This window comes from Physeter macrocephalus, chromosome 8 (genome assembly GCF_002837175.3).
Source record: "Physeter macrocephalus isolate SW-GA chromosome 8, ASM283717v5, whole genome shotgun sequence".
Classification (NCBI taxonomy): Eukaryota; Metazoa; Chordata; class Mammalia; order Artiodactyla; family Physeteridae; genus Physeter; species Physeter macrocephalus.
Genome location: NC_041221.1, coordinates 64,504,758 through 64,532,063, shown reverse-complemented (window position 1 = coordinate 64,532,063; position 27,306 = coordinate 64,504,758). Strand labels below are relative to the sequence as shown.

The 27,306-nt window shown below is 41.1% G+C and overlaps 1 protein-coding gene and 1 non-coding gene across 4 annotated transcripts in view; both read left to right on the top strand.

The window, feature by feature from the left end:
* ELOVL7 (ELOVL fatty acid elongase 7) overlaps positions 1 to 27,306 on the top strand; it is a 68,392-nt gene that overhangs the window by 15,050 nt on the left and 26,036 nt on the right. For 2 of the 3 annotated variants that reach the window (XM_055086580.1, XM_055086581.1), the window contains exon 2: positions 7,898 to 8,433. The exons of the other annotated variant lie outside the window; for it this stretch is intronic. The gene's annotated coding sequence lies outside the window, so the exon portion shown is untranslated. The remainder of the gene's footprint in view (positions 1 to 7,897; positions 8,434 to 27,306) is intronic. 3 annotated transcript variants of the gene reach the window in all.
* Positions 15,109 to 15,217, top strand: LOC112065724 (U6 spliceosomal RNA). Its single transcript, XR_002892206.1, has one exon. It is a non-coding gene; the product is annotated as a U6 spliceosomal RNA (small nuclear RNA).

The window sequence follows — 27,306 nt, the reverse complement described above, 5'->3', positions numbered from 1 at the left end:
CTTTTTGAATTATGGTTTTCTCAGGGTATATGCCCAGTAGTGGGATGGCTGGGTCGTATGGTAGTTCTATTTTTAGTTTTTTAAGGAACCTCCATACTCTTCTCCATAGTGGCTGTATCAATTTACATTCCCACCAACAATGCAAGAGGGTTCCCTTTTCTCCACACCCTCTCCAGCATTTATTGTTTGTGGATTGTTTGATGATGGCCATTCTGACTAGTGTGCGGTGATACCTCATTGTAGTTCTGATTTGCATTTCTCTAATGATTAGTGATGTTGAGCATCCTTTCGTGTGTTTGTTGGCAATCTGTATATCTTCTTTGGAGAAATGCTTAGACCACTATTCTTCTCATTCATCCATAACTGGTTTTAATCACCATCTAGATGTGAAAGCTTCCCAAATCTGTATCTTCAGCCTTGACCTTTCTTCCAAGTGCCTGCTGGTCATCTCCACCTGAATGTCCCACAGGCTTGTAACACTGGAATTTATGAATTCCCTGCCTCTTAAACCTGTTCCTCTTTCTGTGATCCTTATCTCCTCTGGTGACACCGTCATGCACATACTCACTCCACCAGACCAGAAACTTTAGTCACGCTACCCTGTGTCTTTATCCTGTCTAGAGAATCACCAAGCCCTTCCTGTACTGCCTCACAAATATTTCTTGACTTTTGTGTCTACCACCACTGCACTTCACTACATTATCTCTGCCCTTGTTGAGGGCTTTCAGCATTTCTCATTGGGATGCTTGCAGTTAAATCCTAGTTGGTCTTCCTGCTTTTCTCACCCCCTGACATTCATCCTTCGTGAGCTAGGTCACAACACTGGTTTAAAACCCTTCAGGGACTCCCTCTGCCTTTGCTAAGGCTTGCACACGCTACTGAGAGGGTGCTGCTGGGGTAAGCTTGAGGGAGGGGGTCAGGGTGGCTGGACTCTGGCAGAACCGTCTGGTTGAGCTCTTCGACATCATTATGCTTCGGCATAGTATTTCACCTTTTGAAAGCTTTCCATTGCCTGTGCACCATCTTTTCTTTCTTTAAAAAGTTAATTAATTAATTAATCGTTGGCTGCATTGGGTCTTCATTGCTGCGTGGGCTTTCTCTAGTTGTGGCGAGCGGGGGCTACTCTTCGTTGCGGTGTGTGGGCTTCTCAATGCGTGGCTTCTCTTGTTGTGGAGCATGGGCTCTAGGCATGTGGGCTTCCATAGTTGTGGCACATAGTCTCAGTAGTTGTGGTTTGCGGGCTCTAGAGCACAGGCTCAGTAATTGTGGCACACAGGCTTAGTTGCTCCATGGCAGCATGTGGGATCTTCCCGGACCAGGGGTCAAACCCGTGTCCCCAGACGGATTCTTAACCACTGTGCCACCAGGGAAGTCCTACCATCTTTTCTTGCTATTCCTCATTTGCACTTCTTCTTCAGTGCATTTGCCCATGCTGTTACCCCAAAGTGCCCAATTCCTGCCAATCACTAAGAAGTAGCTCAGATCTCATGTCTTTTAGGAAGTCTTCTTATCAGTCACATCTTTATTAATTTATTCACTGAGATTTATGGAACATCTGCATTGTCTCAGGCAGCCAACAACATCCCAAAAGGTGGAAGATGGGAACGTACCTGAGTGAGTTAGAGCAGTGCTCCTTAGACTTTCTGTGATGGTGCACCAATTGAGTTGTTCTTTGTTTTTGCTCTGTCACTGACCAATAAGTGGTCCTGTTGCACATGATTAAAATACAGTTTGCACCACGTGTGACTCACCACACTAATTCAACAACATCCAAACTGGTGTATACCTTGTTCAACAAGTATCACATACTTGGATGTCCCTGCAATGTCAAATTGCCATAAACATTTCTAAGTACTTACACCTGATTTCTGGACTTACCTTGGACCAGAATGATAATAAACCATTTGGACACCAGCACCAGTCCACAGGCCAGCTTTGAGTAGCGTTGTACTAGAGGGTTTGCCGCAGATGCTGTGGTAGAAGAGGAGACAGTTATATCAGGGGCTCAGAAGAGACTAGACAGAGCTGTAAGACGAGCATAACCCTGTTAGAGGAGGGCAAAATTTAACAAAAATGAGATCTGCTTACCAGCCAGGTGAATGAGGCTTTTTAGCCATGAGGGGAAAGTGGAGCATAAAGAGAGAGGGAAGGTGGAGTAGGCTGGGACTACGAAGACTAGGGTAGTAAGAGCATAGTGAACAGGGGCTGCTGAAAGGGAAGCAGTGAGGCTGCAGCGTCAGCAGGGGTTGATTTTATTTACTCAGCAAATACTTTTCAAGAAACACCTATGTGCCAGACCCTTCCTAGGCACTGGAATTAGAAGCCAAGCAGAGACAGTTTTTGCTCTAGTAGAGCTTAGAGGGGTTGCTAAGAGTAGCTAAGGAGTTAGACTTTAACTGCAGGCAGTCTTCGAAGGATTTTGAGCTGGAACATGGGATGCCAGTTTAATCCTTGGAAAAATGACCCTGGTGGATTGGGGGAAATGGATTTGGGGAAATGGATGGCTATTGAGTCAGGAAAGTTAATCGAGAGGTCATTACAGTAATCTAGGTAAGAGATGATAAAGGTCAGAAAGTAGCAGTCAGAGGTTGGGGGAAGAAATGGGGGTGAGGGAAAGAGAAGGGACTTTTAGGAGAAGTATTATTAGGGTGATATAAATCACAGGTCTGGAGGGGGCAGTGGAGTTTAGGATGGCTTTCCATTTCTGACGTGTAAGAAGGTTGGTGGTCCAATTCATTGGAAGAGGGAGGGATTGGAGGAGTAGTAAGTAAAGCATCTGAGGATGTCACACAGTTAGGTACCCCTCTCTGTACTCCTGCAGTGTGCTGTGCCAAACTGTATCATAGCATTGTTTAATGGTTCCTGAGCTTGCGAGCTCCTTGAGAACGAGTGCCCACTTTTCTACCCTAAACACTTGGTGCAGGGCCTCACATGGAACAGGCTCCACAAATGATTCTCAAGCTGAACAGGAAGAGTCTTCATTTTTTATTACAGCCATAACAAATGATCACATGCTTAGTGGATTAAAACAGCACAAATTTATTATCTCATAGTTCTGTAGGTCAGAAGTCCAGGTTGGCAAGGGTGATCACTCTGCTCTGTGTTTCAAAGGTGCTGGCCATCTTGGCTCTTATCAGAGGCTTCTAGAAGGAATCCATTTCCAAGCTCATTCAGGTTGCCGGCAGAATTCAGTTCCTTGTGGTTTCAGGACTGAGGTCCGTGTGTCCTTGCTGGCTGTCAGCAAGAGCTGCCTAAGCTCCTAGGGGAGCTCTTTCCAGTCCTTGAATGTGGGCTGCTACATATGAGAGCCACCGACAGTGCACTGAATCCTTCTGCGTCCAATCTCTCTCTTCCTCTCTTCTTCCAACCAGAGACAGTTCTCTGCTTGAAACGGCTCGTGTGATTACATTGGACCCACCTGGATAATCCACGATAATCTCCCTACTTTAAGGTCTGTAACCTTAATTAGATCTGTAGAGTCCCTTAGAGATTCCAAGGATTAAGGCATGGACATTTTGGAGGGGCGGGGGGCGGCGGGGTCGGGGGCGAGGTGGGAGCATTGTTTTGCCAACCCTGTTAGTAATTATCCACCAAGTCGTGCGGAGGTTACGATCATGTTTCTTAATTATTTGTAAATTCCAGCACCTCCCATTTGTACAGGGGAGCACAAGGAGACTAAGGCTGGCCCAGTGTCAGAAGGAAACGGGAGCAGAGAGAGATCACAGTCCTTCATTGTCTACTCTTTTTTCCAATCATCCATCTTTTTATCTACCCCATCCATCCATCTATCCATCTATCCCATCCATCCCATCCAGTCATCCTTTCAATCTGTTATTTATTAATGAACATTTGAATACCTGCTTTGTTTTAAGAGTGCATGCTAGGTTGGGAAATGAGGAAGTGAGTGAGCTACAAAGATAAATAACACCTGATTTCTGTCAGCTGGTTTTCAGTATATTGATGTCTACATCAAGTTTTTATAAATCCATACCATCTACTGATGAGTTTGACTTGTTTTGATAATGTTTTCTTCCCTGCTTAGTGAATCTTTTTTTTAGCATGCTTTAGCTTCAAACCCTGTACCAAGGACTCAGTAAATGTGCGTGATTATGATCATTACTGCTTGGCTCACTCCCTTTTATGTGTGGCCATAAAGTTTGGGAAACATTAATAAATATAGATGATTGTTGTGTTAATTTTTAACTTTATTAAGATAAGTAACCACTGTTACCAATATCTTACCAACCTTTCCAGAGATAAGGAAGTATTTATCTTGTACCTGGCATTAATTATGTTTTTTAGTGATTATTCCATAGCAGCTTTGATAAAGCTACTTCATTCCTTTTTACATCTACATAGTGTTTCCTGGTATGAATATGCCAGTTTTTTAACAAGTCTCACATTGGTGGACATTTGGTTAGTTTCCACTTATTTTGCTATTAAAAATTGTAAAAAATCTTCTATGTGTACCTTTCACACAAGTGTTCAGTATATACCTAGAATATTTGCATTGCAACAGATATTGCCAGATCACTCCTACAGAGGTTGTACCAGTCTAAATTCCCACCGGCAATGTACACGGGTGCCTGTTTTGCTATACCTTGGCCAGCAAAGTATGTTATTAGACTTTATTTAATAAAGTATAAATGGTATTTCACTCTAATTTAACTTTGAACTTGTTACATTGCTGAGTGAGGTTGGATGTCTTTTTTGCATATATTTTAGAGTTATTTCTATTTCCTTTTCTATAAACTATTCATATATTTTATCCATTTCTCTGTCAGGTTGTTGGCTTTTTTCTTATTAATTTGCTGGCATAAGCTGGGACAAAGTGAGAGACTGGCATGGACATATCTACCAAATGTAAAATTGATAGCTAGTGGGAAGCAGCCGCATAGCACAGGGAGATCAGCTAGGTGCTTTGTGATCACCTAGAGGGGTGGGATAGGGAGGGTGGGAGGGAGGGAGACGCAAGAGGGAGGGGATATGGGGATATATGTATATGTATAGCTGATTCACTTTGTTATAAAGCAGAAACTAACACACCATTGTAAAGCAATTATACTCCAATAAAGATGTTTAAAAAAAATTTGCGGCAGTCTTCATATATTGAGGAAATTAGCCCTTCGGGAGATGAGATGCATCTATTTTTCTTTCTGTTTGACTTGTCTTTTGATTTTGTATATAATTAGGCTTTTGACATGCACAGATATTTAATTTTAGGTGGGTTTTACATCTTTACAAACTTCCAACTGTCACATTTGGAAAGGCCTTCCTCATTTCAGTATTATAAAATAATTATCTCAGGTTCACCAAGTATTTTTTTAACTTTTTATTTTGAAATAACTGTAGATTCACAGGAAGTTGCAAAATTAGTGCAGAGAGATCTTGTGTACCCTTTACTGAGTTTCCCTCAATCACCAGGTATTTTTATAGTTTCATTTTTTTATGTTTCAATTTTTGATGCATCTGAAATTTATTTTGGTATGAGCTGTGGATTCCAATTTATTTCTTTCCAATTGGTTACCCATTTGTCTAACTTTATTTACTGAATCATCTATATTTTCCCCAGTAAATGAAAATGCATACATATCAATCATGTGCTAAGTTCCCGCATATACTGGTTAATCTTTCAGATTTTTAAAGTATCACGACTTGAAGAGAAACTGAACTGTCACTGTATATTTTTCCAAGAGCTACATGTTGAGATGACCAGAGCTGGCCTTGTTTCAGAATCCTGTTATGGTATAATTTGGCCTGTTTGTCTAGAATTAACTTTGTAGTGCTGTGGGTTGTGCTGGGATTCAGGTGAATAACATTCACTCCTTGGCCTCCAGGAGTTCATTTTAGCTTATTGATCCCAATCTGTTGAAGTAAGGCCTTTAGACTGTGTAGCTTAAGGTTAATCATGCAATTAACTTCACAAAACCTTTCTGAGGGATGTATATTACCTCCATTTTGTAGATAGGACATAGCGACTTAGATTAAAATTGCCCAGACCTCAGGTCTAGAGCAAGTTGTCAGAGCTCAGACAGCTTCTGGCCTTATGATTAGTATTATCCCACACTGTTCCAGGACATGCCTCAGACCTGCCCAAGGTGTCACTTTACTCCATGGATCTGAGATTAAAACCGACAGAACTTCTAGGCTGCAACATACCTCCATTTTTCCATCTCTGCCTTAGCAAACCTAAATCACCGTTTTTAGTTCTTGCTTTCCAATGAAAAGACTAAGCAAAGACGGATAACTTTTCCAAGGTTTTTCTGATTTCACTCTGAGCGATGCTAAAGGAAAAATAAAATACTCATCTGCTTATTTAGTTATCTGAATTTAAGGAGTAGATTTAGATAATTCTTAAATTCTTTCTCAGCTCTGTGATTCTAGATATATGTTTTTTATCTGGCTAGTATTTTCCATAGTTTTATGTGCCTATATAGGAGGGAGTGAACAAAAGCATTTAAAGAATGACAAGTATTTTCATGTGGGTTGTTTAGAGGGAAAACATGCTAGAAATTCTTTAATCCAATTAAAATCACATCTGTTAGGGGAAGTCCTGTAGGCTGGTTATTGTATAATATAATAGGAGTCTTGATTTCAGTTCATTACATTAGCTTGCTAGCATATATTTAAAGGCCACCCTTTCAAACTGTCTGTGTGCTTTGAGTTTAAGGTTATCAATTCACACACCCTGTACGGTCCACTTACAATTTCTGTCAGCTGCAGTGTAGTCCATGTGATGCTCTTCATGGGATAGGGATTTTAGGAGAAGTAAAGCAGGTGAGTCTCCAGCGCTGAATTTTCCACTTAATGTTAAGAATGATCACTGTAGCAAAGTAAGGTCTTCCTGATGATTTTGCCCACTTCTCTTGGAAGCCGTGTCTGTGTGTGGTTGCTATGGACAGTCCTCACACTGGCCAATTTGGATATCTAGATACATAAATCATTTCATGTGTTTGGTGGGAAGGAGTATATTCTTAGGGTCTAGTGAGCTAATACAAGGCCAGCCACATGCAAGAAACTGGCTCATAAACTAGAATCCCAAGTCATTCATTTAAAAGTGGTCATATACGTAGACAAAGCCAAGATGGAGTAAATGTGCAAGTGGATAATCCTGCCCAGGAGATCCAGGTCTAGGTGAGAAGATTGTTTGGTAAAATTAAAGCAAAAATGTCTAAATCTGTTCTCCTCTCTAGAGATGATTCTTTCTTTTAAAACCTTCATTCACAACACCCTTCTACGCAGGGCTGGAAAACCTAGTAAGTGCTTTGCCAACTGTGTTTTTGAGACTTTGAGGGGACCTCTGTTGTTCAGTTTGCATTCAGTTTTACATCACCTTCACTAATTTAAACAGAACTGTCACAACCTACAGGCGTACATACCTCAGAGATATCACAGGTTCAGATCCAGACCACCACAATAAAGCAAATATGGAAGTAAAGGGAGTCATATGAATATTTTCATTTCCCAGTGCATATAGAAATTATGTTTACACTATACTGTAGTCTGTTAAGTGTGTAACAGCTTTATGTCTAAAAAATGGACGTGTCTTAATTATCAAATACTTCATGGCTAAAAATGCTAACCATCACCTGAGCCTTCCGTGAGTCATAGTCTTTTTGCTGGTGGAGGGTCTTGCCTCAGTGTTGATGGCTGCTGACTGGTCAGGGTGGTGGTTGCTGAAGGTTGGGTGGCAGTGGCACTTTCTTGAAATAAGACAACGATAAAGTTTGCCCCATCAATTGACTCTTTCACGCACGATTTCTCTGTAGCACAGAATTCTGGTTGATTGCATTTTATCCGCAGTAGAACTTCTTTCAAAATTGGAGTCAATTCTCTCAAACCCTGCTGCTTTATCAACTAAGTTTATGTAATTCTAAATCCTTTGTTGTCATTTCAGCAATCTTCACAGCATCGTCACCAGGAGTAGATGCCATCTCAACAAACTACTTTCTTTGCTCATCTATAAGAAGCGACTCCTCAACCATGAAAGTTTTATCATGAGATTGCAACAATTCAGTCAGATCTTCAGCCTCCACTTCTAGTTCTAGTTCTCTTGCTTCTTCCACCACATCTGCAGGGACTTCCTCCACTCAAGTCTTGAATGCTTTCTTGTCATCTGTGAGAACTGGAATCAACTTCTTTCAAACTCCTGTTAATGTTGATATTTTGACCTCTCCCCATGAATCACAACTGCTCTTAATGGCATATAGAATGGTGAATCCTTTTCAGAAGGTTTTCTACTTAGTTTACCCAGATCCATTAGAGGAATCACTATGACAGTTATAGCCTTATGGCATGTATTTCTTAAATACTAAGATTTGAAAGTCAAAATTACTTGCTGGTCCATGAGCTGCAGAATGGATGTTGTGTTAGGAAGCATGAAAACAACATGAATTTCATCTTACATCTCCATCAGAGCCCTTGGGTGACCAGGTGCGTTGTCAATGAGCATTAATACTTTGAAAGGAATCTTTTTTTCTGAGCAGTAGATCTTAATGGTGGGCTTAAAATATTCAGTAAATCCTGTTTTCAACAGATGGGCTGTCATCCAGGCTTTGTTTTTCCACTTATAGAACACAGGCAGAGTAGATTTAGCATAATTCTTAACAATTTTCAGAATGGTAAATGAACCGTGGGTTGAATTTAAAATCACCAGATGCATTAAGCCCTAACAAGAGAGTCACCCTGTTCTTTGTAGCTTTGAAGCCAGGTATTGACTTCTCTGTAGCTGTGGAAGTCCTAGATGGCATCATCTTCTTGTATAAGGCTGTTTTGTCTCCATTGAAAACCTGTTTAGTGTAGCCACCTTCGTTAATGATCTTAGCTAGATCTTGATAACTTGCTGCAGCTTCTATATGAGCACTTGCTGCTTTACCTGGTGCTTTTACAATGTGTTATGGATATGGCTTCTTTCCTTAAACCTCATGAACCAAACTCTGATAGCTTCAGACTTTTCTTCTGCAGCTTTCTCACCTCTCTCAGCCTACACAGAATTAAAAAGAGTTAGAGACTTACTTTGGATTAGGCTTTGGTTTAAAGGAATGTTGTGGTGGTTTGATGTTCTATCCAGACGACTAAAACTTTCTCCATATATACAATAAGGCTGTTTGGCTTTCATATCATTCATGTGTTCATTGGAGTAGAACTTTTAATTTTTTTCAGGAACTTTCCTTTGCATTCACAACTTTTGACCAACTGGCACAAGAGGCCCAGCTTTCAGCCTGTCTTGGCTTTCAACATGTCTTCCTCACTGAGCTTAATCACTTCTAGCTTTCAAGAGAGAGATGTGCTATTCTTCCTTTCACTTGAACACTTAGTGGCCATTGTAGGGTCATTGTATTGATAGGTTCACAATATTGCAGGGTTATAAATGGGCATAATTTCAATATTGTTGTGTCTCAGGGAATAGGGAGGTCTGAGGAGAGGGAGAGAGATGGGGGAATGGGGGAATGGCTGGTTGGTGAAGTAGTCAAAACGCACACAACATTTATCGATTAAGTTTGCCATCTTATCTGGGTGGGGTTCATGGCACCCCAAATGATTACATAGTAACATCAAAGATCACTGATCACAGATCACCGTAAAAAATACAGTAATAAAGAAAATGTTTGAAATATTGCAAGAATTACCAAAATGTGGCACAGAGACACGAAGTGAGCAAGTGCTGTTGGAAAAGTGGCGCTGATAGACTTGCTCAACGCAGGGTTGTCACAAAACCTCATTTTGTAAAAAGCACAGTATCTGTGAAGCAAAATAGAATATAGGCTGATGAAACAAGGCATCCTGTATTTTGATGAACTGCTAAACTGTCTTCCACAGTGGCTGCACCATTTTACAGTTCCAACAGCAACGTATGATTGTTCCAGATTCTCCACATCCTTGCCAACGCTGGTTATTGTCTGTTGTTTTTTTTTTAATAAATTTATTTATTTATCTTTGGCTGCGTTGGGTCCTCATTGCTGCGCGTGGGCCTTCTCCAGTTGCGGCGAGCGGGGGCTACTCTTCGTTGCAGTGCGCAGGCTTCTTATTGCGGTGGCTTCTCTTGTTGTGGAGCATGGGCTCTAGAGTGCAAGCTTCAGTAGCTGTGGCACACAGGCTCAGTAGTTGTAGCTCACGGGCTCCAGAGCGCAGGCTCAGTAGTTGTGACGCACGGGCTTAGCTGCTCTGCAGCATGTGGGCTCTTCCCGGACCAGGAATCAAACCCGTGTCCCCTGCATTGGCAGGCGGATTCTCAACCACTGCGCCACCAGGGAAGTCCTTGTCTGTGTTTTTGATGATAGCCATCCTAGTGGGTGGTTGTCTGGTCCACTTCGGAATCCCGGCATAGGGCCTGCTATGGTGTTGATAAATGTTGGTTGATTCCCTAAGTATGTTTTGCCATCTTGCTCGTCTTAGCACCCTCCACACTGGAAAGCTGTGTGCTGCAGTAAACAAGCATAGACGAGGGTCCTGTTGAACTTTGAATACCTGCTCTGCAGCATAGTAACTGTGTGATCAGGAACAATTTACTTAACGTCTCTCCAGCTTCAGTTTCCTTATCTGTGACCTGAAGATTATGATACCTTTTTCCTAGGGTTGGTATGAGGATTAAGTAGATAATGTGAGTGAAACATCTAGCACAGGACCTGACCCAGAGCCCTTGATAAGTGGACACTGTTATTCTGTTGTTATTCTCTTGGATAACTTGGGTAGCAGCTCGCCCTACTCCCTTGCCTCAGGACGAAGAGGCAACAGTTGATTTCAGATGCGCCTAGTTGCACTGTCTGGTATGCCAGGTCAGCTCCCTTTCTTTCTTCATGAAAACTCCCTGCAAATCTCCTCACAGGATCTGTTAATACCTCTTCAGTTTTTGAGTAAAACTACTGAGGTCTGATGAGATAGCTGACTGTCATTTGTGGTTTTGCTTCTTCCTTGGGAATTTCTGCTTAAAGTTTAACCAACCCATTTCATAGATTTGCTTGCTTCTGTTAACTCATTATTAAAAGGGCATTCTTTCAGAAGTACCAGTTTTTAAAACTTTAATAAAAGCAGCTTTTTAACTGCAAAAATCCCTGATAATGAGGATTCCAGATTGGCACGGGTTGATTTGGGCAACTGAGAAAAGTCTTTCCGACCTTTGTCAGAGAAGTTGCTTAGCAGAACTTGTTGCCATCTTGCTTTTGAACCTCTTGGTTAATTTATGAAAGCAAAGGAACTGCTTTCATCTGAGACACACAGTGCCTGAGTTCCCGTGGCAGGAAGTGTTTGTCCTTAACAACTCTCATACACATTGGTCACAAGGGAGACCTTGGTATTTTGTTTTACTTGTTCATGCTTTATGGTGATTTCACAATTGTTTCAGTGTTTTTACCTGAGAGCTATAATAAATAAATAAGACACACTTGCCCTTAGGATAGTCATTATTCAGCCTCAGTCTAACTGTCCGGTTTTATCTGCCTCTTCCCCTCTTTACAAATCCTTGTGTACTATACAACTAGACTAATGGTTTTTTAACAAGCAGCCTCTGAAATTTCTAAGTCCCCATTTCTGTTAGTAGAAAAAATGTGATAGGAGCAAAACCAAACAGCTGATAACTTTTGAGGTTAAGAGGGAGGGGAGAGGACAGGTGGGAAATAGCTTACTAGAAAGAGAGAGAGAGAGAGGGAATGAGGGAGGGAGAGAGGGAGAGAGAGGGAGAGAAAGATTTTAATGTTAGAGTAGTAAGGGAGTGGTGAGAAGTAAACTGGAATCAGATAATGGAGCTGAGAACTTGGGACTTGATGTGATTTGTAATGGGGTGTCACTGTAGGTTCTTGAGGAGGGAGAAAATATAATAAAAGTGGTATTTGAGCCTGATATTTTTTCTGGTAATAATATTAACCCTAAGCATGAATCTAAAGGAAATAAGCATGGAGGCAGGAGTTGTCCCAGCCTGGGTGCAGTAATACAGGGTAAAGTGGAGTTTTGGTTGTTAGCATGAAAATGGTGGAGAAAGGTTTCATCTAAAAAAGAAAAATCAAATTAATTTGTAGCAGTTTGCAAGTTAGAGATGAAAGAGCAGAGTCAAAGATGAGTCTGGTGTTTTATATGAGAAGAAAAGTCAAGCCATTAACATTGGTGTAGGTATTGGATAAAGAAGCCAACTGGCGGAAAGTAGAAGTTGGGCAAGATGAGTTCCTTTGGGGATTAGTTAGGTTTTCTGTGACAGTGGTATGTCCAAGTTATAATGTTTATGGGCAGTTGCAAATAGTGCCCTCTGGCATACATGAAAGGTTAGCTCAGAGTGTAGATTTGAAAGTCATTACCATAGTAGTAAGAGCAGGAAGATAACAAGAAAATCCCAGAGGTTGAGGGCAGAAAGCCCCAGTGCAGGAGCGTGAAGAAAGGAACCAGCAGAACAAAATGATAAAGAAGAAAGGAACCAGCAGAACAAAATGATAAAGAGCTGACCGATGGAAAGGCATGAGGCCAGTTAGAAAAATACTATGTTCTGAAAGCGGAGGTTAGGGTGTCAGGAAGGAAGGAAGAAGTCAGAATTGTGGGATGGCAGAGAAATCAGCATAGATAAGAACTCAGGAAAAGCCTTTGGGTTTAGCAAAAGCGGGGGTCTCTAACCTTTGTGTATGGCTCCTGTGAGCAAGGACACCTTTAACCAAGAGAGGTGGTTGTTTGAGGACAGTCACACCCTCCATCAAGCACCCTTTAGAGACAGTAGGGTCCAGAATCTCCACCGTGCTGAATCACAGTATGTCAGATCTACTCAAGAACAGTCCCTCTCTCTTATTTCATTATCATAGGCCTAGCCCTTATTTTTTCCATTTGGACTGTATCCCAGCATGGCCAGGGGCTTGTTGCTGTTGTTATTGATTTACCAACAGAGGCCACAACAGTTAAACTTTCTCCTATCACAACACATGTCTTATGATGAAAATTAAATATATACCAAACAATAAGTTTGGCTCTCTGTTGTCAAACTTATTGGCAAGGCTCCTTTTGCTACTTTATGCTCTTTCTTTTTAAGTTTTTGTTATTTATGTTTCTTATTTTTTCCTTTTTTCCTAGAACTTGTCTTGGATTAAGATTGAGATTAGATAAATAGAGAAGCATTCTTAGAAGAGAAAAAAGAAGAGCTAGGGTCATTAGAAGGGTAGGTTGGCAGTTGTGGCTGGGAAGGGATTTTTACAGAGTAATGAAAAGAGGCTGCATTGTTATTATCCTCAGCCTTACGAGAACTCTGTGAATGATGTTTGACTGAGAGGTGTAAGATCAACACACTTAGTAAAAGCATGAGTCAAGGTTATATTCCTAAATTTTATTTGGAGGAATCACAAACTCTACAGCTCAGAGTCAGCTAAAGCAAATTTAACTATACTAGCTTCTATACTATATAATACATAATATTTCCAAACACAACTTCCGACCTTAAATGCTCTTTCTCCCCAACCAGCAATTCTCAATTCTGCATTTCAGTATCTTCCCCCAGAAGTGAATCTCAAGTTTTTAAGTCTGTCAGAACTGGTGGTAGCACCTGGTACCCCAAAGGTGGAGCCTGGCCTCCTTCCGTGCGACACTGAGACACCAGTAGGCACGCTGAGGTTTCTGTTTAATTTCACATCTCAACAGGGTGCGGTGGACACCACGACGCCCGCGGACACAGCACTTTACTCAGACATTGATCAAACACTACACGTCTCACAGGATCAAGAATTTGGCAACTGACAGTCGTCTGTATTAACTTTCATAAAAACAGGCTTAGCTTTTCTTATTCCTGGACATATGGCAATTCTAGAAGATGGTGCTGCACACGCTGTGGTTTATTTGTCAAGGGAATTCCTTCAAGCCACGAGGATTTCATTAAAAGGTCACAATTCAAATGAGTGAAATGCAAGTAATCTTATTTCTAGGGTTAAAAAGAAAAAAAAAGTACAGCTGACCTTTAATGAAAACACATTCCTCAAGTTTTTCAGAATCAAATCCCATTAAAGGAAATCTTTTGAGATGATCAAGTACAGCCTCTCAGTAAAAGGCAAAAAGCATAAATAAATCCAATTAAACTGTAAGTAATTGAGAAGTTGACCTTGTCATGTGAGATATTTACAGATAAATATGGCTTATTTCCTTATGCTTTAACTTAATTTGAAGCTGAGAAAATTGGATCTTCCTGCTAGCCAGTGCAACAAAATGTAAACATCAGCTCTGATCATTTACTTGATTGATTGATTGATTAATACCATGGATTTTTTTTTTTTGCCTCCCCTCCCCTGGTTTAGTTCTGTATGAGATATAAATTTGCATAAGACACCGCTCCCACCCTACTCCACAAGAACTTACAAGAGTTTTAAGTGATGCAAAACATGTCTACAAATAAAATTAAATGAAGTGTGATGACTACCAAATATAGAGTGTCAAAATAATTGACAACCAGTTTGGCGTGAATGTCCAACCCACCAGATAGAATGCCACCCGTGAAAAACTGACCTGGACATCCCAATGCACAAGAGCGAAATACTAGTACTGGTTATATATACTGTGCTGTAGGATTGCATATAATTTGGATAATTCCATAATTGATTCAGCTGAATAGTAGTATATGATAATGGGCTAATCTATCATCAGTTTTGGACAGAACAATATTTCTAACATCATTAATTCTTTACAGAATCTCTTTAAGCAGATGTTTAGATAAGCAGTAGACAATAGCTAAGCAGTAGGCTTAGAAAAACTCATATGTGTGAAAAGCCTGGAATGAATGGATGAATTCATCTTCTCTCTTCCCCTTCAGAAGGGATTCTATTGTCACTGTCTTCACCCATGAGTGTGAAATGAAGGCGTGTATAAAGTATTAATACATAGCAGAGCGAAAATCCTAGGGGCACTGCCCCAGACTGGGCCATCCTGCTTCTGTTGTTCTGCCCCAAAACATTTTCCTTCGTACTGTAAGAAATGCTTTATTTCATTTTCTTAAGTACCTAAAACACTCACTTAAAAATCCATTTGTGTTAACAAGCAGTGTTTCCCTACCTGTAATTGAAGGACCCCTGGAATGATATGATCACCTTCTGGGGAGGCCCTAGAAATAGGTATCTCAGGAAAGTCTAATGCACATTAGAGTTTAAGAATTAGTCTCTTGTGCTCCCTTCGGCAGCACATATACTAAAAATTGGAACGATACAGAGAAGATTAGCATGGCCCCTGCGCCAAGGATGACACGCAAATTCGTGAAGCATTCCATATTTTTTAATTGCAGTCATTGTTGGTTTTGTTGTGGTCATCCATTTGCAATGCTTGGTGTCAGTTTATTTATCTCTTGTAGAAATAAAATACAGTGTGTGTGTGTGGAAAAAAAAAAGAATTACTCTCTTGTTCTGAATAATGATGAAATTCTTTTCTTTCTTGTATCTAGCCAATGTGAGTTGCAACTTAATGAATTGACTTTTTGTCTGTTTGTTTGCGGGACTAGGTAGTTGTGTACTTGGAACATTTTTGATGGGGTTGAGGCCTTGGTAGATAGGGGATTTAGGGCTGAATGAGATCTCTGGGTATAAGGTATACCCAAATACATCTCATATACTCAGGTTGTATTCTCATTTTTAAAGTGTTGTTAAGTATCTATACCAAGATTCACTCTACCTTAAAGGTGTATGCCATTCCCAAGGGACACCTTTAAGGCACCTTTCTCGGCTCACCAGTTGAGTGTGGGGCCTCCATCATCAGAGTCTCTCTATTGTTCCCTTCTCGAGCTGGAGAAGGGAAAGGTTAGGATTAGTCCATTTGCTTCTCTTCAGATTTGGGGGGTGCTTGTGCAAGTTCTCAGGCTCTTTTGCAGCAGCAGTACAGCTGTGGAAGAGGCCGTGTCGGGTTAGGAGCTCTCCCGTCCTATGGATGCTACTCTGCTCCAGAGCCTTTCCTGGGCCACAACTTTTTTGAAATTTAGAACATTTGTCTGTGTCCCTTCCTTATTTGGTTCCTTCTGTGAAGTTTTGTGGCTATTTATTTATTTATTTACGATTCATATTACTTTTTTTTTCATTATTTGGAGGGAGGTTCTACCAGGCAACTTTATTCTGCAGGTTTCTGACTGTTGCTTCTTTATGTTTTTCCCTGGCTTCTCTTTCTGTTTTATAAACATGGGTGTTCGCTGATAAGGTGCCCTTTGCCGTGTTTCCTCCTGCATTATTTATCACAGAAATGTATTCTGCTCCCATGTTATCGCCTCTCTTTATTTATAGTTAATGATGACCTTAATCCTGAGCTCTGATTCTGGGTGTTTCTCCAAATTGGCTGAACATTTTCACTTATTGTATTAGTTTGCTAGTGCTGCTGTAACAAAGTTCCACAAACTGGGTGGTTTAAATAACAGAAATTTATTGTCACACAATTCTGAAGCCTAGAAATTCAAAAGCAATGGGTTGGCAGGGTTAGTCCCTGCTGAGGTTGTGACAGAAGGGTCTGTTCCAGGCCTTTCTTCATCATTGGTAGATGGTCATCTTCATGTTCATATTAGGTTCTTATATGCATGTCTATGTCCAAATTTCCCCTTTTTATAAGGACACCAGTCGTATTGGATTAGGGCCACCCTAATGATTTCGTTTTAACTTGATTACCTCTGTAAAGACCCTATTTCCAAATAAGGTCACATTCTGAGTATTGGAGGTTAGGATTTCAACATATGAATTTTCAGGGTCACAGTTCAACCCATAACACTTGATTGTTCACTTCATGCCACAAATATTTTCTGCTACATGCCAGGCAGTGGTCTAGGTGCTTGGGAACACAAAGATAATTAGGCCTAATGTCTTCCTCTTGATGAGCGAAAAGATAAGAATTAATAAACAGGCATTTTCAACACTGTGCAATAAGTGTTATCATAGATGAGACGAATTGTTATGAGAACACCTTAGTGGTACACCTAAGCCCGACTGATTGAATCAGGGGTGGCATCTCAGAGGAAGCAATGCTTATGCTGGATTCTTCCCCAACAGAATGCATTCGCTGCATTGTCTTTCTCCCTGCTTCCAAACCACACCCTCAGTCACCCAGCCCTGGACTTTACCACCCAGATAATCTTTTCAAGCGCCGCTTTGATTAAGATATTTCTCAGTTGAGAAACCTGTAATGACACTTACTTTGTCAACAGAGCTAAGTCTAAAAAATTCTTTAGCTTGGCTTTTGGGTCGTCCACAATCAAGTACCAACCCCGGAATCTACCTTTCCTGTGTTGACCTTTCTATTGTTCCCCTCTTTCACTCTGTGCATTATCAAAACAGACTAACAAACATTCTGGAAATGCACTTGGAGATTTTCTGTAATTTTGTGAAGGCAAGGTTTTGATTTTGTTTTCTACTATATCACTGGCACCTAAAGCAGTGCTTGACCTACCTATAACAGATACTTAAGAATATTGGTTGAATAAGCAAATGAAAGAACTTTCCCCTGGAGGTCCCTCTGCTTGTGATGTGTGCCTCTCCTCTGTCCCAGGTACACACATTTTTGCCTATTGAAATATTATACTCAAGGTTCAGCTCATATGCTCTCCTCCATTATGCTTCTTCTGGGTCACATGTCCCAGATGTGAACCTTCATTCCAAGAGGCTGTAGTTGTCTGTGTGAACTGTTCACGTGACCCTGCATTCTGCTTTGCATTTTGGGTATCTCTTTAGGTGTTTATTTTTTCTTCCAAACTGAAAGTTGTTTGAATTCAGGGACCGTATTTTAAAAACAATATTGTATCCTGTTCAGCACTTCCTTGCACAACAACAGATGCTCAAAAATACTTTTTGTTTTAAGAGAAAATGAACGAGAGGGGTATCTCATTCCTTTGAAACAAAGTAGAGAAGAAGGCCTAAGGGATGGAGTATTTGGTCTGGCCCCCTTGCCTTGCCTTGTTTTTCTGAGTTTATACTTCAAAATTAATTCAGCAGATATTTATTGAGCACCTACCCATTTTACTCAAGGCATTGTACTAGGACTTAGATTACAAATAGGAATTAAACTGCCCTTGAGGTACTTATCACTTCTTCTAACAGAAAAATGAGTCCTATTGGTCCTGGTGGTCTCTTTAGTCTATTAGTCTAGTGGGTCATACGTATATAGTGTTATAGTTTCCAGAGGCATCTAATTTGTACAGTTTTTCAGATGCTTTTCTCTTCTCAGATTTACCGAATTTTCTAGAATTCTCCCACATGTTGAGGCTGCCTGAGGGCAGGGCCCTATTTTCATCCTCCTATTCCCTACTGCCTAGCACTGAGTTTACAGCTGCTGGTGATTTGAGCAGGTCCTTTATTTACCGTAAATGTTCTCTGACTCTTCTCTGAGGTGGGCTTGTCTCTCCAATTACAGAATGCTGTCCTGGGACCTGAGATGCAGCAAAGACACTGATTACTTTGCTTAGCCTGGGAAGCCCTCTGTTTTCATAAGAGTAATAGTAAGCACAATAAATAGTGCGTTTAGCATTTTGCTAAAGGTTTTACAGGAATTGTATTTCCTAGTGGGGCCTTTTGCTAATATCATTGGTTTCTAGGACACTTTCATTTCTAACAAGTTGTCATATTAACATGTTGAGGTTGTTAAATGAATATCTAAACTAAAGTCTGTCTGCCTCATACATACTCATGAGTCAGGATTATGTTTCAGAGCCAAAACAGGAATGTAATCTAATGTATATAATGTGTGTGTGTGCATAAATATATACATGTATATATATAAAATATAATGTAAACCAGTCTGGTGGGTCATGCATATATAGTTATATTATCCGGAGGCATCTAATTTTAATAGGTCCCTCTCTCAAGGGAAAGTGAAGATGAAAATCAAGATGAAATAATAGGATTGTAAGGCAAGGAGGGGATGGTAAGGATATTTGTTTTGAGGTCCTGCTTGACATGGAAAGTAGAGCTCTTAAACCTGATTGAAGGGCAGATCTGAGTCTATTCATACAGAGAGAGTGTTAATATGTACTCCTATGTCATTGTTATTGGGAGTGGGAAACACCCATTCTACTTAAACATGCTGTATACCAGTGAGAACAACATTAAGTCTGTGGAAGTGGTAATAGCAATTACAAGTGTGAGTCCAACTCTATGCTGTCTGTGTTTATGGACTTATAGCATATTATCTGTATCATCAAAGAGGCACAAGGTAATTCCAAATAGCAGACATGTAAAAGTCACTAGAAAGTCTTATATGGTGTTGCAAAACACCATATATGTTATATGGTGTTGCAAAACATGCTTATCTTATTAATCATGTTTTGTTTAAACAAACAAAACAATCAAGATTAGTCTGTCCTGAACACACATCACCAGGGTGAGCAGAGAGCCCTTAGATGGGTGGGTTCCCTGTCAGACCTTTGGTTCATATCTGAAATATCACTCCAGAGTAATCACCTAAGTCACAATTTAAGCAAACATTGTTTCTCAAAGCTAACCTCCCTTTCCTCCTTGTGGGTTAACCAGTCTTCTGCCTTTTTCAGGCTCCTCCTTCCTCCCTGAAGCCATGTGCTTTCCCACACGTGTGGGGTGGGAGCCAGCACAATACCAATTACCCTATAGAAGCCACTGCAGGCCCAATCCTTTTTCAGTGCTTGGTTTAAATATGGGCACTTGATACAATCCTGGGAGGAGGTGTTTAAGGGGCCTCTGGGAGCATTGGGAAAGGTTTTAAACCTCCTAAAAAGAGACACAAAGACCCTTTTACTACTCTGGAAGAAGGTGTTTGAGAATGTGATTTTTGGAATGACTGTCACCATCTTTTTCCACAAAAATGACAAAACAAATTTCAGAAGAAATTTTCCTACCTTTGGACTTCTTTTTCTATGAGATAACACGTCTTCCTGCTTAAGCCATTTTGAGTTGTGTTCTCTTCTTTGCAAATGAAAGCATCATCCCTGATACTATAACATTCCCATTTGAAAAACAGAAAGTTAGGCGTTTAATATCTTTATTTGATGTTTGTGTTGATCAATTTTGTTTGCCTAAAAGACAAGGCTTATATTCTAATTTTCTGAAACTTACTAAGACCTAAGATGTAGCAATAATTTTCTCTTTTCACAAATGCTTGAGAACTTCAAGCTTATTTCACCCTTGAAATAGGAGTTCAGTTTCCCTACATTCTAGGTGTGTATGCTGACTCAAAGATCTCCCAGATTTCACATCTGTTGAAATTATTTTGAATCACCAGAGAAATCTTTTCCAATATTGATTGCATCTCCTGTTCCTGCCCTTCTTGACCCAGATACCTTATCATATCCTAGTGACATTCATTCTGAACCCCTTGTCATGAATCATGCCAATTCCTCATATTGTGGGTGTTGTCATGTCAGAGAATGGTTTATGCAGTATTAAGAAGTTCCCAAACCTGGCCCATCATCAGAGTCTCCCCAGACATACTAACTGAATCCAAATCTCTCTCTAGGTAATTATGACAATCAACCAGGTCTGACAGCCACTTGTATTAGGGTTATAGAAGAGAGGAAATTTATACTGACCTGATCCCATACCTAAAGCAAATGGTTTCAAACCTCCCTTGACAAAGTCAGAATATAAGAACAAAATTTTATTTTGTTATAGCTTAATTTTTAATTTTAATAAAGCTTTCTTTATTCTTTGGGCATGGTAGGAACCTATTTCAGTCAACTCTAAATGTGACCACCCCTCTCTCCATCACCTCTCAGCAAGTTAGAAAAAGCTTATGTATAAGTTAGAAGGAGGGGTCCTTTAGTTTCCATGTCCTCTGTCTACACTGCCATCCCCTGAGATGTCCAGGGTCCTATCAGGTCTTTGACCACTAGTCCATACAGGTCTGTGTTGTTGCTAAGCTACATGATTCCTTCATTTTTTACAGCTCTTCTGCAATACTTCCACATCTATTGAGTGTACTCAGAAGACTTTCTGCTGCCCTTGCACCACGCTGGAGCAAGAGAAACTCTCTATGGATGCCTAAGGCCCCATCAGCCACCTGTTCCCGCTCTACCCAGGCAGCAGAGCCTGACCCCTTCTCCTCTGTTTCCATAATACTACTTGGCACCTCACCAGGGCTTACTGACCTTTTCTCTGAGATCTGCACTAATTGCTTTCCCTCTGACTCTCTCCTTTCCCAAGCCTGAAGCATGCTCTTCTGTGCTAGGAGGCATGGAAACCTCAGAGGTTTCCTCCTAGATCTCTTGTCTATGCCCTTGAGTTCTTCTGTATGGCTAAGTACCTAAGCTTTTATAACTCATAATCTAGGATTAAACTTTCTGGTTTTTTGCCTTCTATGTTGTGTTTCATTCCCAAGGCGATTTGCATTAACCTAGCTGATAAAGGAAATACCGAAGAGAAACACAAGTTCATATATGTATGTGAAGCATTAAAATAAAACAAAATCCTGTATGGTAAGTGTAAGGAACGTGACGTGGTTTTTGCTTCTGCTGCGTGTGTGTGTGTGTACGTGTAATTGCAGTACACACATGTATATAGTAATTAATAAAATTGAAAATCTGTACGAAATAGTTTTTCACCGAGTCTGTTCATGTTCTAGATTTACTTTCTTTAATTTGCGTTCATAATAAATGACAAAGGGAAAAGGGATTTAGGATAATATGCTGGAAAGCACACTTCCCACATAGTTACCTCAGGCTACTCTATGTTTATTCCAGTAATATTGCCATAGCCCTAAACATTTCTGGATTTGTCTCTTTGCAATTTACAAACCGTAAGTTGAAAATGTTAGTAAATTATGATAATGCCACCTCCACTTCCCCCATTCCCACCCCACTTATCAATATGTAGCTCAGCTTGATCCGTTTACCTTCAAAACTATTCTTATGATTAGTTATGAGCTTGATTTTTAGAAGCAGTAGACAAAGACTTTTCTCCCTTAAAGACAATTAAATGAAATTCTGAAAAACTCTGATGTTGATTTGTAAAGAAAAGCTCAAAAACTGTTTTGAACAACAGTATCACTGAAATAAATATATAATTGCCAAAGTGATTACCCTGAAGCAAACTACTTTTATTTAGATGAAAAAATGTTGGTAGTTTACTTTAAACCAGTGCTTCTCAACTAGGGATGACTTTGCCCCCCAGGGGACATTCACCAATTTCTGGAAACCTTTTTGGTTGTCTCAGCTGGGGAAGGGGTGTTCCTGGTGTCTGGTAGGTGGAGGCCAGGCTTGATGCTAAGAATCCTGCACTGCTCAGGGCAGCTCCCCACAACTAAGCATTGTTTGGCCAAAATGTCGAGAAAGATGAGGTTGAAAAACCCTGGTTTAAACAAACAAATGATCACTTTATAGTCATTGCTCACATTTTAGTACACTTAAAAGTTTCTGATCCCCTTCCCCCAGACTTAGGCAGGTCAGCTGTTTTGTTCTTACCTTGCTGCCCTATTTCCATTACAGACCTCCATCTCTCTGCTGGTACCTTCCTTAGCTCATTTCAGTTTATGTGTCCCTGAGCAGCATCTGGGGCTAGCCAGAAGTGTTCTTGCAGGTTTGTCCCTGATGTCTGATTTAAAAAGCAGAGATCAGTGGGGAGCCCAGGACCTCCCAAACATCAAAAGAGAAAGGGAAAATCAGAGGGCCCTGCTCTGGGATGATAGGCATGCCCTAGGAAAGCCATACGCTGCCTCTATCCTCCTTTCCCTCAGGGACAATGTCCCAGCGTATTTTGCAGGGTTTGGACAAATCTTTTTACATGAGGGTTCACCTGTAAATGGTTGGCCATGGTTTTCGATTTCTGGACTCCTGCCAGGTCCTTTCCACCACAGGCAACGCTAAGGTCATATCCCCATCTGAGTAAATTCCAGCAAGAAGTCCTCCCAGCTGAGTGCTGCCTTGTGAGTCCTGTTGAGATAGATCTCAAAGTGATCAGATTCCTCAAGCTCACTCTGTGTCCTGGTGTTAGCATCTATGTGGCTTTGAAGAGTTTCCGGGTAAGCTGTAGGTGTCAGGCACATTTCTCACATTTGAACTTGACATCTTTAATTTAGGTCTAAAGAAGCTAGTCTGGGCAGATTAAGTCCCTTTTTTAAAAAAAAAATAGTTTATTTATTTTTGGCTGCGTTGGGTCTTCAGTTGCTGCACGCGGGCTTTCTCTAGTTTTGGTGAGCCAGGGCTACTCTTTGTTGTGGTGAGTGGGCTTCTCATTGCGGTGGCTTCTCTTGTTGCGGAGCACAGGCTCTAGGTGCGTGGGCTTCAGTAGTTGAGGCTCGCGGGCTCTAGAGCGCAGGCTCAGTAGTAGTGGTACACAGGCTTAGTTGCTCCGCAGCATGTGGGATCTTCCAGGACCAGGGCTCGAACCCGTTTCTCCTGCATTGGCAGGCGGATTCTTAACCACTGCGCCACCAGGGAAGTCCCTAAGTCCCTTCTTTACCAAGTGGTCCAGTTGCCATGTGATACTGTCCAAAACAAGGAGTGGAATTCATGGGTTAGTTGCAGGTGCTGGTCAATGAAATAGCAGCACCAGTTCCCCGTCAGTGAGCTCCTGTTTACTCTAATCCTGCCACATACATTTGACGCCTTTGGAAATGGGCTGAGCTCTGGCAGGGAGCCTTTTTCTCTTCCCCTGTAGCACCTGCCTGTCTCTTCCACCCATAGTGAAGTTTTGGTAATTTGTCTACTGTTTTTGAGTTTTAAGTCTCTGCTTCACATTCATGAGAGCCCTGACTATTCTGGCATCTCCAGATCTGAAATTTTATGCCATTGAGTATTTAAAATCAGTTATTAAGGTCTTAGTTCTGCTGTCAGCTAGAAGATATCTCTGTACGTTCACCACATAGAATAAGTTTCTCCCCATATCTATGTACCATTGCCTAGCAATCAAGGGTCCCTGTTAAGGGGAAGGTCTGGGTTGGGACGGGGGAGATATGCCTGGCTCTAGCCCGGGGGTAGCACTGTATTTATACGACAACTCATGTTGCCCCCAATTCGTTTATCAACAGTTTTCTAGTCTAGTCCCTATAATGTAATATTGGCGTCCAGTCCATCACTTCCTCAGCTTAAAAGGAAATTCTCAGCAGTTTGTTTAGTTCCAACAAGCTAAATGGATCAGGTTTCTTTTCATGCCGCATCCCTACACAATTATGCAGGTTCCTTCTCTTCTGGTGGGCCCACAAGGGTTAAGGACTGTTGGATGGCAGGTTATTTACAAGGAAAGGATCCGTGAGAGAGTTCCACTCCAGTAAGCTTGAGACAACAGATCCCTTTCCTGCCTCTCCAGTCCGCCCTTTCACCTGTTTGAAGGGCATCTACTTCTGCCTCTCCCTCCCCCACACCGCCCCCCACCCCCCCCCATGTGAATTACTCCTCTGACGACCTTCTCGCTCTTCCTCCATCTCAGTCTTGTATAGTCTTTTGGATTAGAAAAGCCAGCTCTCTTGGCTGCCTGTGAATATTACTGAACTGCATTAGACTGTGGTTTCTTTGAGGCTCCGTGCTTTAGTGAGTGCTGGCGAGAGGAAGATGGCCTATGTGGAATGAGTGGGGGGAAAAGAGGAGGCAGGGCTTGCACAGAAAACAGTTTAATACTTTGAAATGTAAGCCCACCATATGCCCTATAAAGTAGAATCTTTCACTCTGATTCTGAATAATTTAAACAGCATTATTTTGGCAGTTTAATTATGAGAATAATGGCTCCAGGTCTGTTACATCAGTAGTTAAGGTGAGCTGGAAAGTAGCTTTTATCGTGGTCTGAAACACTCCTACCAAAACGACTGGAAAACATCAAGGGAAGAATCATTTATAATTTGTGACATATCAGCTCTTATAATGAAAGCAGTAGACTTTTCTCTAGATTTGTGCCATATACTGCCATTCAGCTGAGTTTGGCTGGATGTTTTCCATTTAAATTGGTACAACTTATCTCTACAAATGATAATGTCTGACTTTGATTGAATATTCATTCCTTATCAGATTCTGTGCTCTAAACTTTATACATATATGTTATCTCATAGAGTCTTCCAAACAACTCTGTGAGTTTATTTTATCTTGGTAGGTTGTAGAATTGCCACTTTACAGATGAGGAAATTGAACTTTAATTCTGCCCAGGGTCACACAGCTAGTCAGTGGTGGGATTCAAACCAAGGTCTTTGCGATCCCAGAGCTTCTGCTCCTATACCCCCATATCACACCTTCACTACAGAAATCATCCACAGGAAAACCAGAGTCCAGGCTGACTCTGGCAAGTTCCTGGCATCACCATAGCTAATTTGAGTCTGAACTCAGCTTGAGGACACTGGATGTTTCAGAGCAGAGGCCATGCTGAGATACCACCCTGGACTTGGAGAGATCCTCTGGAGTGGACAGATCCTTGAGGCATTAAGATTAAAATCCCTCTTTTATGTTTATGTGCAAGTGTGTATGGGTGTTCAAGCAACGATGTCCCAGCAAAAGTGCAGCTGAGTCCATTCTTTTTTGTTTGTTTATTTAAAATACTTAAATTCTTTATTTTTGGATAGGTAATATAGTCACATGAGTCAAGACCCAAACAGTATAAGGTCTTCCTTCCACCCCTTCGGCCCAGTTTGTACCCCGATCCCTTCCCCATGGATATCTTTTCAGAGTTCCTTGTATGCTAATATAAATAAACGGAAATCTATATTCTTATTCCTTTCTACCTTTTCTGTATAAAAGGTAGTCATTTTAAAATTCTGTCCTGGGCTTCCCTGGTGGCTCAGTGGTTAAGAATCCACCTGCCAATGCAGGGGACACGGGTTCGAGCCCTGGTCCAGGAAGATCTCACATGCCGCGGAGCAACTAAGCCTGCGTGCCACAACTACTGAGCCTGTACTCTAGAGCCCGCGAGTCACAACTACTGAAGCCTGCGTGCCTAGAGCCCGTGCTCCACAACAAGAGAAGCCACTGCAATGAAGAGTAGCCCCTGCTCGCTGCAACTAGAGAAATTCTGTGGGCAGCAACAAAGACCCAACACAGCCAAAAATAATAAATAAATAAAATTAATTTATTAAAAAAAATTCTGTCCCTTCCTTTGCTTTTTTCACATAGACATTTATCTTGGATATCTTTCCATGTTAGCACACAGAGAGCTTCCTCATTCTTATTTACAATGGCATAGTATTTCCTGGTGTTAGACATATCATCATTAACCAATCAGTCCATTTTTAATAGACATTTGGCTTGTTTCCAGTCTTTTGCTCTTACTGACTGACGCAATGAATAAGCTTGAATATATGTCATTGAGCATATGTGCATATATCTCTATAGGAGAAGTTTCTAGAAATAGGATTGCTGGCTTAAAACTATGAGTTTATATTTTTTTACTGATAATGCCAAATTGCACCAAGGGTTATACTAATTTGCACTCCCACCAACAAGGTATGAGTTTCCCACAGTCCTTCCTACAGAGTGAACACATTTTTGGATTTTGGCCCATCTGATTGATAAAAATTTTTGGACTTTAGTCCATCCAATGCAATAAAATATTGTAGATTTCTTTTTTTTTTAACTTTTTAAAAAATTAATTAATTAATTGTATTTTTGGCTGTGTTGAGTCTGTTGCTGCACGTGGGTTTTCTCTAGTTATGACGAGCGGGGGCTACTCTTTGTTGCGGTGCCCGGGTTTCTCATTGCGGTGGCTTCTCCTGTTGCAGAGCACGGGCTCTAGGCACATAGGCTTCAGTAGTTGCAGCACGCAGACTCAGTAGTTGTGGCTCACGGGCTCTAGAGCACAGGCTCAGTAGTTGTGGCGAATGGGCTTAGTTGCTCTGTGGCATGTGGGATCTTCCCGGACCAGGGCTCGAACCCGTGTCCCCTGCATCAGCAGGCGGACTCCCAACCACTGCGCCACCAGGGAAGCCCCTAAATTGAACATATTTCTTTTTTTCTGTTTGTCATTTGCTTTTTTTCCTTTTTTCTTCTTGATTTTCATATGGTTAAATTTGTTAGTCTTCTCTTATGTCTTACGGATTTTAAGTCAAAGTTAAAAAGAGTTTTTCTACTCCAAGGATATAAAAGTGTTCTCCCTGTTGTCATCTAGTACTTTCATGGTTCTTTTAAATTTTTACTTAAATCTTTGATATATTGGAGTTTACCTTGGTTTATAGTATAATTTTTGGATCCAACTTGTTTTTTGCAGTTGACTATCTAGTTGTACCACATGATTTACTCAGTAATTGCTGGTAATTCAGTGCCTACCGGTTTGAGTTGTCACCTTTCTCATATACGATATGTCTTTAAAAAAATACATATAGGGCTTCCATGGTGGCGCAGTGGTTGCGCGTCTGCCTGCCGATGCAGGGGAACCGGGTTCGCGCCCCGGTCTGGGAGGATCCCACATGCCGCGGCGCGGCCGGGCCCGTGAGCCATGGCCGCTGTGCCTGCGCGTCCGGTGC